We start from the raw sequence: 21643 nt of genomic DNA on the forward strand, positions 1-21643 counted from the left end.
ATAAACTATACATTCAAAGACACTTTAAAAAAATCAAGCAAAATAAAAGGAGATCGAAAGAATCTAAATAGGAGCTATAAAATGAAAATGGAGAACTACATGTTTGGCCCACCAACCCAGGCACTGAAAGACATTCATTTTCTGGCTGATATGAACATATGACCAGACAAAATGTCAGCATTTAATTTTCAATAGAGACAATCACTGAAGTTGGCTAACCATATACATATAAAACTGTCAGGTCATGCTCTGCTGGCCTGGCAAGGATTATCACAGTGCACAATTCATGCCCTCAGGGTTTGTCAAAGGGGGGATAATACCAGCATCAAAAGCCTTGCTTATTAAGCCAGTTTGAAATATTCCACCATGTAATAAAACACCTGTCACAGTCTTTAGCAAAGTGTATTTACAAGCCATCCTTAAAAATCCTATTGGCTATAACATAATATATGCTTTTAACGTACCTATTCATAAGAAGCAGATCAAACCTGTGGCCTTTGATAAAGCATGTCTCAATGAACCAATCATGCATACAGTCTTTAAAATTGGCTTGTTAGAAACCCAGGCATGCTGTGTGGACCATACGCTTCTCCATAAGGAAACCATACATTTATTACTATATTTAATACATATATATTTATTAATTTACTATTATATATTTATTACAGTAGGTACACCAACTTACCACCATTTCTACTGTTGCCTCATAAGAATGGTAAGGAGTAGGCATATCTTCTGCCTCCTGCGTTTGCAAGAAGCAGTTGACCCATGTCTACTAATGTAAATTGTGAGATTCTGTGTAACAAAGTATCTGTTTATATGCTTTAACACTGTGGAGTAACAATCCACAATTTAAGGCCTAAACCTTGTGTGGACCAGTTTATCCTTTAAGTTCGGGCCTCTACGAAATGCAAACCGCAGGCAGCATCTTTTTGGCCCCGTATCTAAAAATTGACCAATGTTTTCATATAATCTGCCTCACTCTTGTGGATAAAGGATCAAAAGTGGTGACCACATGTAAGCACTCATCCTTTTGTTTTACATTTCTCTCCAGGAGAGCATCACAGGGGGTATTCAGTGCACGTTTGCGTGCTCTTTTATTAACCTTGGTGGGATAGCCCCTAGCTCCAAGTTTGGTAGCTAACTCTTCCGACTGCTCCAATTCTGAAGAGGAACAGTTCCGGTGATATCTCAAAAATTGCCCCTCCGGAAGATTATCACGGAGCTCTCTAGGATGGAATGAGCGATAGTGCAACAAGGAATTCCTATCCGTCGGCTTCTGGTGGACAAAAGTAAGTAACTTGTCGTCCCTTGCTGTTATATCCACGTCAAGATAAACAGCAGAGAAGTGACTAAAAGACCATGTAAACCTCAGGCAGCCATCCTCCTGGTTTAACCATGTCAGGAAGGTCAATAATGAGTGCTCTGAGCCAGTCCAGATGCAGAGCACGTCGTCAATATACCTCCTCCAAAGAGAAATATTCTCTTTGAAGGGGTTGGAGGCGTGATGGATCACATTGCTTTCAAACTGGTCCACATAAATTCAGGCCAGACTCAGCGCAAATGTAGCCCCCATTGACGTACCTGACACTTGGAGGTACAGCTGATTCCTGTACTCAAAAAAATTCCTGGTAAGGACCAATTCAATGCACTGCAAAACAAAGGACTGAGGAGTGTGGTAAAACCATTCCAGCTCCCCAAGAGCATGCGCTGCTGCCACCAGCGTGGCATCTTGGTGTATGCTGGTATACAGGGATTCGATATCAATGCTAACTAAAAATTGCTTCCTGGGGTCAAACACCACTGTACTAAGAATGTTGAGTATATCAGTGGTATCCTGCACATAGGATGGCTGTGTAATGACTGCTTCCCTTAAGAAAAAGTCCGCAAACTGGGACAAGGGCTCTAAAACCGATTGAATACCCGAAACAATCGAGCGACTGGGTGGTGGGCGCTGAGGTTTGTGGATCTTCGACAGAATATAAAACCCCGGAACAAGCGGTTTCAAGCTGATTAAAAAATCTGCTTCCACTTCTTCTCCTTGGCACCCACCACCAGGGTCTTGATGGTTTTCTGCAGCTCAGAGGTGGGGTCCCGCATCATTTCATAATCATGGGTGTTGAGGATCTCTTGCCTACTGTGGTAATCTGTGACATTTCATGTGACAAAATACCTGGGCTTTAACCCTGTATATCGACAATCCACAGTGAACTACCAATTGGCTTTGTCATATGCTTTTCACAATAAGTATGTCATGTTTACTGCCTTTGTCATAACTTTTCACAGTACACAGATCAGACCTAGGACATCTGACATACCTTTCCCCAATGAGCCTAATTTGAGCCTTACCCTTAATCATTGGTTTGTCGCCATAAGTCAGGCTTCATTTATTGAGTGTAAATTGTTCCACAAGGTAACCTCCAGGCATGTCGTCATAAAACTGCAAATATGTACAACATTAAAGTTGGCAAGACAATGTACAACTCTACCTAAGAGAGGTTAGCAAGGATTTTCAAAGTATCAAATGTTCTAGCAACAGGGTTTGTCAGAGGGTGTGGCCAACAACAACACCCTTGCATACACAGCTTTTTAAATGGTGTAATACAAACCCACCATTGAAGTACTATTGACTTTAATACGTGGTTTTCACAATAAATTATTCAGCCTATAGCTTTTGTTGCAACTTATCATATCAAACAGATTAGATGCATGCCATCTGACAAAACTTTTCTTAAAGATCGAGTCAGGCCTATAGCCTTTAAGACTATGTTATCACCATAACCAAAACACACAAGATGATGGACGGAATGTTGCACAATGGCAAAACATTCACCCCCAGTCACAGATCTGGGTTTAATCCATCGTTATTTTGCTCACCAAGCCCCCCCAGTTCAGACATTGCCATATGCAAATCAGCCTTGACCCTGTGCCTCATGGGAACAGTCCAGCCCGAACTGCCAAGCCATGTCTTTCCTGGACCGGAATCAAGCATCCTAGGACCGGTTTCTGGCTATCAGCCCTCTTCAGCTAGGATAGCTTGACTCCAGTGGCTTAGTGAACAAGGGACCAACGTCTGGGCTTACCCTTCCCACATAGGGTGAACAGCAAAACACACAAGATGATGGACGGAATGTTGCACAATGGCAAAACATTCACCCCCATAACCAAAGCATACCCACTGTTACACATACATTTTCCACTAAACAGCTGTCAAGCATAAAGTCCTAGCATTACACATATTTACAAACTTACACTTTGCTAAAAATATACAACCTCACCTAAGGAAGGTCAACCCGAATTTTCTAATTTCAGGGTTTGCGTCAGGGCTTTTCCAACACCAAAACCTTTCCTACTAAAGTAATATGTGACATTCCATCACATACAAAACCTGTCGATAGGCATCCTTAAATGGCTACTGGACTTAACACACGCTTTGCAGAATAAATATGTTATCCATTCTGCCTTTGTCATAGCTTTTCATAATCAACGAATCAGGGCTACAGCGTAGATACAGTCCTTCTGTATTAAACCCAAGCATTTCAGAAGACAAAAAGTGCAAAACAAGCATTCTTTTTGAGGGGAACCCCACGTCTTCTGCCACATCAAATGCTGTACTCAAGTGAAGGAACATGTGAGTGGGGCCAAAGCCCTCATCTCAGTAGGGCTTCTTGGAGCTCTTTTTCTGTTGAACACATAAGGTCTGACCTAAAAATCTACATATACACTTTCGCTAAAATGCAACAGTTGGGAACTGCTGCCACCGTGTGGCCAGATCGTTACCATGTTTGTGTATGCCTTTAAAACACACCAAAAATACAATCCTTTCATTAGTATCTTATGCACGGAATAAGACGGAAGATCTCTGTCTAGACCTACAGTAAGTGATAGCCGACTGACTGCCATGGCATTCAGTCATCCTGTGTTTTAAGATGAATTGAAGCAAGCATTGGCAAAGCCAATAGGTCTCGCCATTTGATCCTATAATTTTGCTAATGGTTTTTAGCGATACTGCACAGCATCCCTGATGTTCTGCAGCATGGCTAAAAAGTAAACATTAGGCACGTCTGCCTGTCTAATTTTGTAGGCGCGTGCACCTATAAAATAATGATGGTGCTTTTTTTCTCTTTATTTATCGGTAAATAAAAAGCACAAAAGTGTTTATTTCTTTTTTGAGCCACAGTTGGGTGTAACCAACAATAAGCTGGTGAGAAGCAAACTTGGACATGGGTAGGGAAGGAAGCAATACAGGGCTGAAGCAACACAGTGGCTGAAACAACACAGTGGCTGAAACAAGATGGAGGGCGGGAGCAGAAGCATCGTGGTGGTGGGAGTCAATATTGAGTGCTGGTGGCAGTAACATAGGCGAGAGAGAGGAACATGGGGAGTGAGGGGTGAGAAGCACATGGACTAGATAGAGGAACATGGAGCTGTTGGAGGGAGCTGCAAGACGAGAAAGTGACACATGGGCAGAAGGCTTGGGTTCGGGGAGAAACAGACTGGCAAGAGAGAGCAACATGGATCACTGTAGAAGGGTGATGAGCAGTACATGAGAGAGACAGACAGGCGAAAAACACATGCATTCTTGTGGAGTACTAAAGCAAAAAGAAAGAGTAATGCTTCAAAGTGAGCAGAGGAAGGACACGAGTAATGCATCCATGCTCCGGAAGAGGGACAAACACAAGAAGAGGAAGTAAAGTCCAGACAATCCCAAACTAATAGCAGTTCTGGCTATATGTGGCTGCACAAGTGCTGTTCCCATTAAGCAGTAATAATAGGCACTCCCCTCTTAATGGTCAAACTACTCTGAAAACCATAAATGCAAATAAAAAAATAAACACAAAAAGGAGTGCCACAATTGTCCAACAATTTTACTACCGGAGAAATGCTAAGTGCGCATGTCGGTTTGGCTGTCCTAAGACAGACAGCCAAACCGGCATGTGCCCTACTCCTCCTCCCTGCTTCTGTCATCTGGATGGCCCTTTCTTGCCCTAGACTTGGCTGGCTCTGGCTTCTGTAAGAAAAATAAAATGATAATAAAATAGTTTCATATTTTATTTTTCACTTTTGCCTCTGCTCTGCAGTGGGGCAACACTCCTATGCCCTAATGGAGGATACGCACCTCTTCCGAATTGAAAAATTAAACTGGAATATGAACGTATATCCGAATGTCTGAACAAATGGGTGCCATTCATTTTTTTCTTGTTTATTTGTTTGAAGTTTAAGTTAACGTGTACCCGGCTTTGGACTTTATAACACTTCACAAATTAATACAAAAGAACAGTAAAATCATAGAGGATAGATACTGTCAACCATATTAACAGTCAATATTAAAAGGGAAAACATTATTTTGAAATACATACAGTGCGTACAACAATTGAAAAATCCATACTATACATGTAATATCATAAGCATCGTGTTAAGACTGAATAAATATAGGGCTTCTAAAAAGACAAATCGGAACCAATTGAGCTACGTGCAGATGGTTGTGTCGAAATATGATATGATACCCAAAAATGGACCTCTGAGGGAAAGTCCAAGATAAAGAAAGATTCTTATTTGGATGTGACACAGCAACAGGTGCTATGGAATTCATGATATTTTATATAGAGCAAGTCACATAAAATGAAGAAAATTGGGTATTATTGGTATTGTTTTCTATCGTTGCATATTTGAGGTTTGTTTTTTAGAAAATAAAAAGAGATGTTTTTATCAGTCACTTATGGAATTATGGGCTCAATGAATGAAACGGTTTTGTATCCACAAAGCCTGTCGTGCACAAAATGACAGGCTGTGCAAGTGCAAACTCCATAGTCCCAATGTACCCAGTGGGCATGCCGAGTCGCAGATGAATATTTACCTTGCAAGGTCCGCGTTGTGAATTCTTGTGACTGGCAAAGAATAGGAGTGTAAAAGGGGCTTCTCCCCCATCTTGCAAATGAAAAGCATGTGTGTCAATAGTTTAGAAGCTGTCCATAAAGGGCTGCTTCTAATTCATATATGTGAGCATTTGAGGGAACAGACAGTTGTTCCCACTCCATATGATGTCCCTCTGCATGTGCTATTATTTTATTTTTATTACAGCCCTTGGGCCATTAATGGATGAGGGAGTACAGACCATCTGAGGTAAGCCACCCGACCTCCCTCTCTATTTAGAGTGGGCAGTTGGATGTCTTTTTCTTTTTTTTTTTTTTTTTACTGTTCATCACAGGATGAATCTTCCATGGTGTCCGGGGCATTCATTTTCATTTCCACCAACAAAGTCCCTCTTTGGGAGTTTGTGTTAGAAAAAAGAAAAAACTTTTAAAAGTTTGGTGTAATCATCCATCAGCAATGAAGGATGCACACCAAATGTTTAAATGGCTCTGTATAGACCACTGTAATGGCGGTTCATACAAACCCAGGGGCATATTTACAAGGAGTTAATGCCACCAGAACATCACTTATTTTGACGCTCTGGTAATGTTAAGTCTTTCACTTTATTTACAAGGCGACGTTAAGCCACTTAACTTGGCTTACCGCGACCTTGCAAATAATGCACTATTCACACAGCACTTACAGTGAAAGGGGCACGCAACGGGTGTTTCAGTGGGCATTCCGACGCAACACCCGTTGCTTTTTGACACTGCCCCATATTTACAAGGAATGGGGCACTGCCAAAAATAAGACCAGGAAAACAGGAGGTACGAGGAGAAATGGTTTATTTCTCCTTGTATTTTGGTCTTTACATGTGTGCTGCATTCTGCAGCACCCATGAATAGAACAAGTCACCTGTTAAGATTGTTTATGTGCAGGAAGGTGTCCTTTCCTGCACATAAACAATTGCCCCTGCAGCTCAGACACCCTTGCAACATGGCGCAAAAGGACCTGCACTGGCGCTAGGCAGCTTTTTTTGCACTAGGGGAAACGCAGGGGTGCACCACATTTGTGCAAATATGGCACATCCCTGCATTTTTAAACTGTCAGAGAGCGGCATTACCAAATTTGGAGTAACACTGTGCTCTGCATGGGTATTGTAAATATGCCCCCCAGAGACTTCAAAGTAGGGCTGGCAGTGACCTCTAAACTCACTGCAGTGCACCGAGACAAAGCCATAGAGGTCATAGAGTGTTTGCACCTACCAGCTGAAGCAGCTTGCTGGCTGCCCCACCCTCATAACATTCAAGAACAAGACCATTGATTTCTTGACATGAGCAGCCAACACCGCAACCAAGTTCGCCACCTCAGCGATCAGAAGGCAGAAATTCCAAGAACAGTCTGTGTAGAAAGCTCCGAGGAGTATGGTGGCTTGGGGCTGCAGAGCTACTAGGCCTTGGGGAATAATGAAGGCCAAGGCAGCAACATACATAACGCCAGTATCCTCACTGTTGCGAAGCTGCACCACATGTGCGCACCTGTAGTACATGTGCTGGATGCATGTATACCTGATAGAAATACATTACTTTAGAGATGTATTGCTGTGCAGTGCATGCACAGGGAAAGCATGTGATAGGTGTGTGTGATTGCCTGAAGTACAATACATGAAGGGCGAAGTGTTGTGCAGCCCTCACATAGTGTGTGCTGGCAGCAGTGTGCTTGTGCTCTCATGTGTCACCACCTCAGTCAGCAGGAGTGCACCCACTGCTTGCACATTATGTGAGTTAGGTTAGCACTCTAGTGCTGCTATTCACAGCGTAGATGGCAGGCCTAGCAAAGGTATTGTGTTTTGGTAGCAGCGTGACCTTGTAGCAGCAAGCAGACATGCTGCTTTCTTTTCTCAGCTCAGAAACGGGAGACGAGTTTTCAGTATTTGCCCAATTGGCCGTACTGGGCCATGGCCTAATTGAAGTGTGGCCATCACCCGTGTCCCTACCTAGCACAACATTTGAAGATTCTCTTCTGCCTCCCTTGGCGTAGCTCGGTCAGTAAGATTAGGGAGGGGGTGGGAGCTTCATATTTTCCAACAATCACTATGGCATGTAATGTTAAAATACATTATACGGCAAGCAAGGGTGCACAAGAGGGCTTAAGGGGGTTGTGGAAAGGGAAAGAAATGCGATAGGTAGGGGTACTAAGTGAGAGAAAACACAATATTTGGTCAAATAACCACCATTTTTGAAGACTGTCAAGACAGAGCGGGAGAGAGTTTGTGTGCTTTTTTTGCTGTCTCTATGAAAAATATTGCTGGTGAAATCCAAGAGAAACCTCACCATACCTGACTGAAAACACCTGTACCCAACTTTGTACCAGAAAATACATTTATTATGGGATTGTAACTCCCTCCTGAAGTGACGCCGTTGCGCTTCTGCCTTTACTTTGGCTGAAATAAAATCTTATTGTGATCCATAGTGATTTTGAAGTTATTCTGTTGTAGTTGCTGCCTGTGATTTTGCCCACATCGCATTTTCATAGCTAAAAAATAGAGCACTGCTCTTCCGATGCCAGACTCTTAAAAATACGTTGTAGACAAACAGGCCATTATACTTTGAGCATAAGGTACTCCTGCCTTGTTTCCGGGATTCGTATAGATCTTTGCCACCCTGATAACCCCTCTCAACTCTGTCCCTCCTGAGTTTCTGTCTGCAGATACAGCTTCCAGCTTTTTTCACCTTATAAGTTCGAAATGATTTTGTTTTGAACAAAATCTCCAGTGTACACTGTCAGTGTTGTGGCTTCAGGCTCCAGATTTCCCGTCTCTCCTTCCATCCTATATCACGAGACCCCGACAAGGGTTCTTCTGATACGATTTCACTCTCCCCTTTGGGAATAGTAGTTTACACTGCATAAAATCTCTCGCTACCTCCAGGGAACTGTTCGCAATTCGAAGTGAGGCATCTTGGGCCTCAAGCCACATGCCACGGCTGCCACCTAGCCTTCAGCAAGGGAACTAACTAGATGTGCTTAAACTACTGAATGTGTTTATTGCAAGTTATGAAATGGATAGATACAGGCTTTCCAGCATCACTGGTTCCGGAGAAGGGGAAAATGAGGAGAAAGAGAGGAAACCGGTGATCCCTGGAGAAAGCAGGCATGAAGAAGAACCTGCAAGAGCGAGATGGAGAGACAGGAAGTGTAGGGTGGAGTAAGAAAGGCCTGGGATGGAATCAAGTTTAGGGAGTGTGATCATTGGCAACGTCGGGTTTAACCACTTGGCTGCTAAGGCACCTGATGATCTTCCATTGACTATCCATTGAAATCAATGGAAAGTCCATGACGAGTTACCCTTGTCATTAGCGCTGAAGTGGTTAAAGAGTGTGCGCCGCTGCCATTTTTTTTTCTATTTAAGCAGTGGCTTCGTGGAGAAACGGGAAAATCTAACGGCATAATTTTTTTAAAGTATTATTATACTGGCCGTAGAGTGAGGAATTTGCACCTAATTATTCTCCTCTGCTTTTAAGCCTTCCCTTCACTAACTGTAGATGTTACCTTAATCAGGCCTACGAGTGGCCCCCATCGATGTGCCCCGACATGTCAGAACACTAGTTGCTAACAATGGATGTTTGCACCCCTATTTCTAGTGTTGCGCTACCCTCCAGTGGCTAACCTGAGAGTTGCAAGAAGGGAGGGACAGTTTTACCGGTGCTAGTAGTTTAAAAAAAATAAAAATAAAAAATCCATTTTGTTTTCCAGTCACCAAACTCGACTCAATCGGGTTTCAGAGAGTTGTGCAAGAGGTTAAAGTTAGACATTCTACGACAGCAGCAACGGAACTCACAGCTACCTGATATATCCCCACATCTCCCCATGTTTAGTGAACATCAGAGCAACTTCCCAGCATTCAAACCTTAATCCTCATCAGCCATCGGGGATTCTGTTATCAAATAGCAGTGTAATGGGGCCCATATGTCAGTGGGTCTGGAAGTGGGGGGTATCAGTTCAGCGTAAATATGTAATTGTTCCTGGCAGTATACCATGTCCCGCATCCACTCCTTGAATTTGGGCACCCTTCCCCTTCCCCAACTGCAGGCTACTCTACGTTTGGCCAATAGCATGGCCATCGCTACATATTTGCGGTGGGCTGCCTGGAGTGCTTCGACATAGCCCAGCAGAGCCAACACCGGTGACGGTTCCACTGTCATATTTATCATCTTGGAGAGCGCCTGAAAGACCTGATCCCAATAGTGGTGTACTTGAGCACAGCCCCACGCAAGGTGCAGGAAATCTGCCCCCGAAGCCCCGCACCTGTCACAAGTGTCAGTAGACCGCAGCCGGAATCTGTGCAGACGCGCAGGTGTATAATATAATCTGTGAATGAATTTATAGTGTATGACCCTGTACCTACTGCTGGAGGAAATGCGTTCTGTTTGCTCCAGACAAAATGTCCATTGTTTATCAGTAAGGGGTACGGACAGTTCCTGGTCCCACCGCTCTCTAGCAGGCAACGCAGCGTATTCCACATTGGCACGGATCGATCTATAAAGCGTGGAGATAAGCCTGTTGGGGTTATCAAGTTGAAGTATGTGTTGTAAGGGGAGTAATACAGGAGGTTCGTGTGGGAAATCAGGTGTAATAGCCTGCAAACCATGTCTGAGGCGTACATAGTAAAAGACCTCTAGTGGCGTCGGTTGTATCCCTTCATAGAGTTGGTCTTTGGTGCGGAAAGTACCGTCTCTGTACAGGTCACCCCATGTTTGAACATGGATTTTTGTCAATAGCCTTTGAAAGCCAGCTTCCTGTAGTAGTGGCAGTTGTGGGTGGTACGTCAGGGGCAGTAGGGGGGCGTATAGTAGCTGTAAATCAAGTTTCGAACTAATATGATTCCACGCCGTTACTGTACTGAGGACTGTGTTTGGGGTCTTGTCTCTACCCTACTGGGGAGTAAAGTGCTCCCTCGATCGGCGTCGGGTGCGCTAGCCAGTGTTCAGCTGCGAACTGTGGCATGTATCTAGGTTGTCTCACCCAGAAATAGGCGAAGTGGGCCTGGGCAGTTCGGTAGTAAAGCTCGAAATCAGGCACCCCGAAACCACCCTGTGAGTACGGCCTGGTGAGGACCTCCCATTTAAGCCTGGGCGTTTTCCCACCCCAGACCAGCCTGAGCAACTCCGAGCGCAGCAGCTTAAAAAAGAACGCACCGGGATGAAATGGTATATTCAGAAATAAATACAGAAGTTGAGGGAGTATTACCATCTTGACTAGTGAGGCCCTCCCGGCCATGGACAGGGGAAGGGTTATCCACCGGGAAATGTTGTCACCGATTTTATCCATCACCGTGCCATAATTGGCACGAATGAGCACCTCCCTATCTTTTTCTACATGTATACCCAGGTATTTGAAGTCCCCCTCGCACCAGGTAAGTGGGTATTCCAATTGAAATTTACGTGTAGAGGCAGTGAGTGGAAAGATGCACGACTTACTCCAGTTAATCTGCACTCCAGAGAGGGCCCCAAATCGGATGAATTCCCTGAGCATGGGGTGTAGATTCTCATCCGGGTGGCGAACATAGAGTGTAATATCATCCGCATACATTGAGATGAGAATTTGCCTTTGAAAGCACCGCAGAGCACGATCCCGATGATGTTGACGAAGTTTGGCAGCGAGGGGTTCCGTGGCTATGGCAAACAGGAGCGGGGATAGGGGGCAACCCTGCCTAGTCCCCCTGGAGACAGGGAATTCTGGGGATAGCTGCCCGTTAATAAGTACTCTGGCTACAGGACGTGTATACAGCAATCTGATCCAGGAGATGAAAATAATAGGGAAGCCCATACGCTCAAGCACACGGAATACATAATCCCACTCGAGGGAGTCAAATGCCTTAGTGGCATCCAAGAAAATGGCCGCCATTGGCAAGTCTTCATGGACAGAATCATAGACCGAGAAGAAGGTGCGGAGGTTGTGCGACGTCGCTCTGCCTGGGACAAACCCAGCTTGATCTGGAAGTATGAGGTTTGGTAGTAGTAGACTTATGCGCGTCGCAATCAATTTAGCGAGGATCTTCACGTCGCAAGTTAATAGCGACAACGGTCTATAGGAATCGCAGTGGAAAGCGGGCATCCCAGGCTTAAGCAGGGATGTGATGAGAGCAGTTCTCATGGAAGCAGGGAGGTGACCAACCTCTAACGCATCCTCATATACTTCACGCAGGACCGGCGCCATGAAATCTATATACGTCTTATAAAATTCTATGGGGATGCCATCTAGCCCAGTGGCTTTGCCCGATTGCATATGCATGATGGCTTCCCTGACTTCCTCAAGTTCAAATGGGGCACTTAAGAACGCCCGTTGGGAGTCGCTCAGCCATCCCAACGATACATCTGCCAGGTAATCCTCCAGTGTCAGCTCCTCCGTTCTGGTTGAGGTGTAAAGTGCACTATAGTGTCGTACAAACTCATTAAGAATTTGCGTGGAATCTCTAAGTAACAACCCTTCAGCAGTCTCTAACTCAAGTATGACAGTGGGCGAGCGCATAAGTTTAACTGTAGTGGCCAGAGCCTTCCCAGGTCTCTCGCCCTCTCCATACCGTCGTGCCACCCAGTGTTTGTGTCTGAATTTCACCTCCCGGGCAGCCTCATCTGTATATTCCGATATCTTTTCCCGTATCTCAGCCAAGGTGTCGCCACCCGGGTTCGCTCTGAGGGCCTCTTCCGCTTGCCTGAGGTCCGTTTCCAGGGCCCTCAATCTGTTCAGTATGCTCTTGAGTACCCCCGAGCCCTTCGAAATGCAGAAGCCTCTAAGCGTGACTTTAAATGCATCCCATATAGTTTCAACATCTGGAACGGAGTCCTTATTGCGTTTAAAGAAGTCTAGACATTCCTCTCTAAGCTCTTCCTGGAATTCCGTATCTAGGAGCATCGAGGGTTGCATGCGCCATGCTGTGACAGGGGGGCCCAATTCAGCACCTTTCAATGTAATAAGAACCGGAGAATGATCAGAATATGTTCTGGGGAGGTGCGCTGCGTGTATCAGTGACGTGTAGAGGAGGGACGTTAGGAGTATGTAGTCAAGTCTGGCCCATGATTTTGCCTGCGCGGTAAAGTGAGTACCTTCCCCCTTTGTCCCACAGTAAGAGCGCCACGCATCTATAAGATGGTTGTCGTCAACAGTCGCACGTAGGATTTCCCTCCCATTCGTGTAATGATGTGGGGCGGGGTGTGATCTGTCCAAGGCGGGGTTCAAGGTAATGTTGAAATCACCCCCCATATTATGTGTTGCGACCCCGTCTCAACTATCGCTGCCCATAAGGCGGTGAAGTAGTGCGGATCATCTACATTAGGTCCGTAACAACAGGCGAGCGTCACCGTCACACGTCACAGTCTACCCCACATTAAGCAGTATCTCCCCTGAGGGTCAGTACGTGAGCCTGCTAGGTAAAAGGGTGTTTTCTTTTTGATCAGAATAGCTGTACCATGTGCATAGGAGGAATATGAGGAGAAGGCAGTATACGAGGCCCACCTGCCACCAAAGGAGTGTGGTCTATTAGACGCAAAATGTGTTTCCTGTAGGAAAGCAATATGGATTTTATGGCGATCCAGGTATCCCAGTATCTGTCTCCTCTTTCTGTGGTCCCCGAGCCCTCTCACGTTCCACGTTAGCACATTCAGGTATGTGTCCCCCATGGGTGCAGTTGGATACATATATTAGGAATCAAGACATCCATCAAGGCGTAATCATTGTCTATAGGGTGCATAACCAACTTAAATCTCGCCCACTTTGCAATACCCAGGGGGAATGGGGCCGCCTCCCGGGAGCACCTCCCCCGATACCTGCACTGCATGTTAGTAACTCACATTTCACATATCTCAAAATAGTCCCATCACTCTCTTGGCCGCCAGCCAGCCGCCTCTCAGCGTGACCTCGAAGGAATCTTACGAGAACTAGTGCACATGTTGCGAACCGAAACCAAACAAGTTTGATACCTATCTCACAAATTGTGAGCCAAAAACAAACAGGTTTACCAACTCGATCTCCCCCCCCTCCCCCTCAAGAAACCCCAACGAAAGTACACTGCGTGTAGAACTACTAGATGCATCCAACAGCCAACCAGTTACCCCCCATCCATCCGGTGTCACAAAGGTGAGCCGCATTGTGCCGGTTGCATTTCCACCACTCAAAGTCTCTCGCCCGCCTCCCCCCTCCCACTGAAGCGTCCCCAACTCGCCAGTATCCCACGACCACCCCCCACCCATACAGTAACCAAAACAGTTGAACATCAAAAGAGCAAAAGTCAAGGTCTTTGGGGTATACCCAATAGGGGTCATTAGAGGTGCACTGTCTACCACCCTCAGTCCTCCCGCCCCGTGGAAGTCCTCACTTAGTGTCTTTTTCCGGAAGGGAGAAGGAGTAGGGAGGGTGGGGGCCTGGCATACATTACCACCTGCAGTCCAGCACCCGCCTCCGGGACCCTAGGAGTCAGTCGTAACCACCGCACACAGTGATATCCTTCGCCATGTAGCAAGACAGCGTTGATAATTCAGCAGACCAGAAACTCAAAACAATACAGGCCTGTTGATCAGTCATTCAGAACCAGAATCATGTAGCCCTTCAGCATCCGCAGGTCGCCTACCTCTTTTAGGCAAAGCTTTAATATACTCTTCAACCTGTTGGGGATTGAGAAAGAAATGTTGCGTGCCTTGGTGGGTTATTCGCAGTTTGGCCGGGTATAAAAGTGCATAATCAATGTTCAGGTCTCGAAGTTTTCTCTTAACAGTAATGAACTTCCGCCGCTGCTCCTGAACCACTGGGGTGAAATCAGGATAGATAGAGAAGGGCACTCCATCATATGCGAGGTTCTGGTTCTCCCTGGCCGCTCGCAGCGCCGCATCTCGATCCCGATAGTTAAGTAAGCGCGCAATAATGGGCCTTGGTGGGGCACCAGGCTGGGGCCGGGGACCAAGCGAGCGGTGGGCGCGTTCCACAATAAATTGGTTGGAGAGAGCTTCCTCCCCTACTGCTGCTGTAAGCAGTTTTTCAATGTATAGCTCCATCTTCCCGGTGTTGGTCGATTCTGGAATGCCCGTGACGCGTATGTTGTTTCGTCGGCTTCTCGCTTCCAACTCCTCATTTTTGGCGGCAATCACCCTCAATACATTATCCATTCTTGAGAGTCGTGAAGTATGCGTCGCCGTGGAGTCATCATTGTCTGATATTCGGCGCTCAAGCTCCGTAATACGCTCCTCATGGACATCTATTTTCTGAGCTATGCCATCCATTATAGCGGACAACCTATCCACCTTGTCTACCACTGTGGCAAAGCCATGGCGCATCTCCTGCAGCATCGTGGCGATGTCGGGAGCTGTGTGGCCCGAGGTGGAAACCTCCGCTGCCGGGCTCTGAGGCTGCCTGCTGTCGCCAGTGTGTCTAGTCGTTTTCTTTTGCGTAGCAGGTTCAAACTGCAGCTTGGGTTGTCTGTTATCCGGTTTCCCCATGGTGGCAAGGAGAAGGGGCGCTTCCCAGCGCTACGCACACCGTGTCCGGCGAAATGTGAGGTGAAGAGGCCCGCTCACTGTGGATGTGGCGCTATCCCGTAGGTTCAATACTCCCCGCGGGTCTCAACGATAACAGTGCAGAGTCGGCAGACGGCCACTGTGGGGGCCCAAAGGCAGTGAAGCGCGGATCAGGGCGGATATTGTTTATAGGGCTCCAGGCACTCGAGCCAAACGTGTCGCCGCTAGGTCCCCAGAACTGGCAAAAGGTAGCGCCCCGAGGCCCTTCACAGGATTACTGGCACTGCGGGGAGCACCTGCCTCCGCAGCGCGAGCCCGGAGGAAAGGCGGGAGTAGAGATCTTAATTTGGTCTGCACAGATAAGGAGCGCCGGCAGGCCGGGGTTCGGAATACCCCCAAGGAGGGCAGCAGCAGGCCGACTGCAGCGCTGTGCGCTCGCGCCTGTCGAAAGTGTAGTGCAGAGGCCACTGGGGTAGAGTAGCTTCAACGGGGTTCAGGAGCCTCCTCAGGCGTCGCCATCCACACTCGCCTAACGCCTCTTACCGGTACTCCCGCCTATGCCAACCAGTGTCCGTCTCCGCTACCGAGATGAGTAGCGCTGTCCGCTTGTGCCCTGCCGGCCTGCGCGCCTCGTGGTGATCCCCGGGCTTGCGTGGTTTCTGTAGCCGCCGCCTGGCTTCACTCTGTCAGCACGCACTCCGGCTTCTCAGTCAACCGGTGCTATCTCCGCGACCACAGGCGGTAGAAGTCCCAAACTTGCACCGAGTGTGCAGTGTCACCTGTCGCTCCTCTGTGGGGATTTTCAGGCGGGTGGGAGCAGAAATGAAGGATTAGTGTGGGATAGGGATGCCAGGCTGCTGGAGCCTCACTGAGGTGCGGCCATTCAGCTCGTGCGCCCTCTAGCGCCCCCCTAAAATTAGACATTCTTGAGGTTTAGTGTGACACAGTTATTGAGCACTGTACATCAAAATAACAGGATAGAAGAAGCCGCAATCGGCAAGAATTAGAGGGGCAGTACTGGTATACAAGAAATAATTATTGTTCGAGTAGGGCATTGTATAAATGTAATAACATCAATAGAAGACACTCATGGTGAAACAGTTTCAGGGGATTTACAAAGTATTTACAAATAGAAGAAGTTTAGTCAAAAATCTAATCCAGAAAGATGTCCTCTTGCCGAACCGAGTGCACTCAAAGGGTGAACAAAAAGTGTCTGATAGAATATAATCAAGGAAAAGATAAATAGTTATTGTAGTTATACAATGAAGCTGAGCATCGCCTGTAAACACCTCAGGAAAGACATGGGGGCATATTATCAAGGGGCGTGATAAAATTATCGCGGCGTTAGCGTCCGTTTTCAGCCGAAAAGCGGCGATAATTTTATCGCGATATGATCAAGGACACGCTAGCATGTGTTTCCATGATTTATCACCCGATTCGCATCGCATCGTTAATGAGATGCAAAGTAGGAGTGCCTCAATAGACTACGTGGGGAAATTTCACAAAGGCAGCTTTGAGATATTTACAATGCCCCGGCCAGCATAGCGATAAACAAAATCGCGCTAACCGGCCATTAACGCTGTATTTTAACGTCTGCTAAAATCAAGTGTTAGGCATACTTTGCATGGGAGGTTAAATGTGGGGTTACGACCACAGGGTCGTATCAGCAAGGTCATCGCTGTTTAGCAGGGAACATCGCTGGTTTTCCAGAGATGTTGGGACACTTCCCTGCTATCGCTGGAATTTCCATTGCCAATGCGCTAAGCATTGTAAATACAGCACTAACTTGGCGATGAATTCCAGCGATAGCCGGTGATAGGGAAACTCGCGCTAGGGGCGGCCAGCGATAATTATCGCTGCAGCTTTTTTAATATGCCGTGTGGTTAGTAGAACAAATTAACTGAGGCTGTTGTAGAGAACATAAAGAGTCTTCTGCAATCACAGGAAGATGTTTCTCAGTGAGTATAGTCTTCAGAAGGTATTTGAAGACAGCGGAAGGAAGGCCGCTTAAGATATGCACTGGGAGAGTGCTCCTGGTTGTAGTTTAAGGAAGATGTGTGCATGATGCACACCTTCAGGAAATATGGGGGCAGAGAGATTCCTTGCTGTTGGATCACAGGTTTCGTGAACCTCCAGATACGTTTTGAAAAAGGAGACTGGGAGTTTTAAAGTGTGAGGCATATTAGGCAAGGCGAGCAGTTTTTAGGGTGCAACTGTCATCTATAGGTAGACATTCAAGGAAAGCAAAAACTAAGAGATATGTTAACGAGTTGTTATGGTGAGAACTCTCAAAGTAGGATGCAGGCAGTTCTACATGGAGTCAGTGTGTTTTGGGGTGCTTGGTGAGGAGGCATGAGCAGCGTCTGGGGGGAAATTACCAGAGCTTCAATTGTTTTAAGTCTTGCACAGAAAGAGTATACCTTAAGTGCTCGAGCTTTTGGAGTTGAAATCTTACCATTTTAGCCAAAGCTTGAATATTTGCCCTGAGGAATATTTGCACCGAAGGCTAGTCCAAAGATTTTTTTAAATGGGGGCAAGTTTTGGAATATTGTCAGTATTTTTGATGGCTTTGAACTAGAAAACCTTCCTGTTACAGTTAGGATTTTGGGGATAGTATCAAAAATTCAGTCTTCGAAGAATTGTTTTTTAGGTGTTTGTGCTCCACTCAGTCTTCTGTTAACCACATCGATGCTCATGATGAGCTGAGCTCGTCATGAGGCACGGCTCTCTGGTGCTCATGACGAGCTCAGCTCGTCATGAGCCGTGGAACGCTCGCATGCGGGGATAATTCCCCTGCTGTGCTGAGCGTTCCACGGGAACGGGTCTGCTCATGACGAGCTCAGCTCAGCTCAGTTGTCAGGTAAAGGTTTTCATGAAAGTAGACAGTGATGCTCAAAGTATGGCCCGGAGGCCGCTTGCAGCCCTCTTGACCTTTACATGCGGCCCCCCTGATGAACAGCAGCATCAGCTGCTGTTTAGTTGCTGAGCACTAATATTCAGATTTTCTTTTTAAATAAACGGGCAAGCATTTATAAACCTGCAAATAAACACTTGCTTATTTATTTCACATGTTTTTAGACCTACTTACAGAATCCCTAACCCACCGACCCCTTACCGATACCCTGCTGGCATCAGTTAAAATTAGGTAGTGTTCAGGGACAACAAATTTAATAACCACCGTCACACCGGTCGTCCCTCTGAGCTCTATCTCCTCCCCCAGATAGAGCTCAGAGGGACGACCGGTGTACCGACGGACAGTGCGGTGCATCCATCTACCTGAGCTCGCGCCAGGTGAGGTGGGGCTTTTCCTTCCCATCGAGTGGGATGGGAAGATGGTTACACAGTTACCTACACTATTCAGGTGATATGGTTTATTTAACTTTTATGTAGCAGTAGCATTATTTGGTCCTGAGGAAGCAGCACGAGATCTCGAGACTCTTTTAGACTGCAGAAACATGTCGACCTTATACAACTTTTAAGTGGTTATTTGTTATGCCATTTATTTGCACTGTTTTTATTGATTTAGGAGTGTGACGGTGGTTATTAAATTTGTTGTCCCTGAACACTACCTAATTTTAGGACTCCTTTTCTTATCCTTTCTTTTTCACCCACACCTTTTCACAGCACTGCTATTCAGTACTCCACCAGACACGCCTTCTTCACACCAAATACAACTGCTGTGGTATTTCCTGGTACATGGCGTGTCATCAGGCCAGTGCAGGTTTTTTCACCTTTAACAGCAGCAGGCACTAGTGTCTAAAAGAGATCCCAGATGATGAAGGGCGGTCTCGATGGTGTACTGATGGGAACTCATTTATAGTATAGTTCTCTGTAATATTGTGTAATTGTAGTTGGGTACTCTGTTTGCGTCTGTAGACTCTCTGTTGGTTTATGTTGGTGTCAACTACTAGAACCCACCTGCAAGGCGGTTGTGTTGTTGCATTTGAATGTCACATTTCTTTGCATTTGTAGAGTTAGAAAGAAAATACTACTGTTTGCAGTTTGTTAGGAGTCGTGTACTCTGACCTGTATCTTCACCCATCGCCCGCCCAAACCCCCCCCCCCCCCCGGGAGCCTTGACTGCTCGACCACAACTATAACTGAAGGTCAAGTGCGGAAGGGGCACTTGGCCCAGTTGTGCGGAGTCTATTGTAGGTCAGGCCCTGGGACATCAGACGTAAAAGGCCTCGAACACCCCTGTTGAGCACAGTAACCCCTGCTTGCCTATTGGGCCTCGGAAAGGGGTTCTGGTAAACAGCTATAGATATAGGGGCTTATTTACAAGCACCTTGAGCCGTCGGTATGTCAGTTTATCCCATATAAAAGTGATGTACCGGGGCGCAAGGGGCTTGTAAATAAGCCCTATAGTATCAATAACAGTCGTGCTTGTAGTAAATTGTGCACTGATTGCCACAAAATAAATACTTGAACTATTACAGTTAATATTAGGGCCAGTAGTAGCAGTAGCTATAACCATAGTTGTAGTGCGGCATTAAGGTAGCAGTAATACCAGCTGCAGTATTATTAGAGAAAATAGTATCTGGGCCAGTGGCACCAGCAGTAATAATAGCTATAATTGTAATAGAAGCTATAGACATTTCATTGTTGCAATGATTTTGCTAATAGTACCAGGCATCATAGTCACAGTATGGTTGGTAGTATTAGCCTGGAAAGAAGAAAATAGCAGTGTGTGAGTTTGCAAAGCCAGATGCTTTGCAAATTCACATATTTTTAGGCCTGGCCTAAGCCAAAACCTTTAATTTTACCAATAGTATATGTATTATTTACTTGCTAAGAGAGGCTTTCTGCCAACCCTCTTCATCAATTGGTCTGTTGCTATATAGTTAAAATATTTGTGTCTACCCACTAAAGCATACAGAATAGGGGGGTTGGTACGCCATTGGTTAATTTCACTATGAGTGACGGCATTCTGCTCTCTCACAAGGAGCACAGCCACATACAAAATAGTTCTCTTTGTGGTAGAGTTACAATGGTAATGTGTGCTTTTTGAGACTAAAATCTATTTTTTTTTATATTAGCGAAGACTTTGCAGTACCCTAACATTTAAGGTTTACAAATGCAATGACAACAAAACATGCATTGGCCTAGCCAAAAGGCTGCCTGCCGACGTCAGACCCATTGCTTGTACCAATGCTTGTTTAGCATTCTCACGAGTCTACACATGTAAAGCTTTCATTAAAAAAAAATGGGAACAACACTAGGGTGCAGAAGGGAATCATTGCTGTTCAGCTCATGCATGGTGTCTGTTTACGCACTACTCCCACAGCAAAGCGAAGCCCTAAGCATAAGCGAGAACGTTCCCAGCTTGAGACCCAGAGTGATGCCATCTGTGTGTGACTGTGTCAGTGCACCTATCGAGTCCCTACAGTCAGATGTTCTACCCATGCCAGGGCTGGGCACGTGGCTGCAGGAAAGGGGCACCTTTGATGACCAGGAAGTCTAACTTCACCTCAGGTAAAGTTGGGAAACGTTACGTGCCTTTGTGAACGGTGAGGTTTTCCAGCTGCGCTTGACTAAACAGGCAATGTTTACATTTCGCCTGATCCCAGAAATAGTACCAGCAGCACTAGTGGATCTGCTTGTAAGAGTGTCAGTGGTAGATCAGAACACATCACTTGTATCAGTAATGATGGAGTCTGCGTAAAGTCTGAAAACCTTACCTTTTGATCTTTGCATTTAATAACATTCAATGTATGCTTTTCTTTTTCCACTTAAAAAGCAAATGAAATGGCACTGCATGAAACTGGCCTGAGGTAACAGAGCAACTAATGCTACCTTTTAAAGCAAAGGCAATAAATACATTTCACTCAATGATTTAAGAAGTAGATGAGCTTGGACTTCATGTAATAGTTAACTTGGGGGCCAGATGTACTAAATACTGGTTGTAGTTTGCCAACAACATTATTGTGACCAGTATTGAATTTTACTAGTAGGTAAGTTCATAAATGCTTTAATCTGACCTACCTCATCAATGCTTGTGAGGAAGTTCTAAAATTGCCATCACTCTGATTGGTGACCGCCACAGGGATGGGTGGCCTACAAGAGTCAGCAGCCCGCCATGTCTATGATCACCTTTCAACAGAATAAACTTTTTAAGGAAATTGGGCTGCATTTAAAAAACTACGTTTTTAAAAGTTTGTATGAAAGTTGGCAGAGGTCTATTGGACCACTGACTACTCTCCAACATATCTTTTAACATTCATATCCATTCACATCCCAAGGGGACCAATAGCTTACCACCCCAACTCGGTATGGTGTAATATTTC

General features: G+C 45.8%; 1 protein-coding gene across 2 annotated transcripts in view; it reads left to right on the forward strand.

Annotated features, from left to right (window-relative positions):
* The window catches only part of RASGRP2 (RAS guanyl releasing protein 2), a 329120-nt gene that overhangs the window by 304722 nt on the left and 2755 nt on the right, over positions 1–21643 (forward strand). The window lies entirely within an intron of this gene.

This window comes from Lissotriton helveticus, chromosome 9, assembly GCF_964261635.1.
Source record: "Lissotriton helveticus chromosome 9, aLisHel1.1, whole genome shotgun sequence".
In the NCBI taxonomy this organism is placed as follows: domain Eukaryota; kingdom Metazoa; phylum Chordata; class Amphibia; order Caudata; family Salamandridae; genus Lissotriton; species Lissotriton helveticus.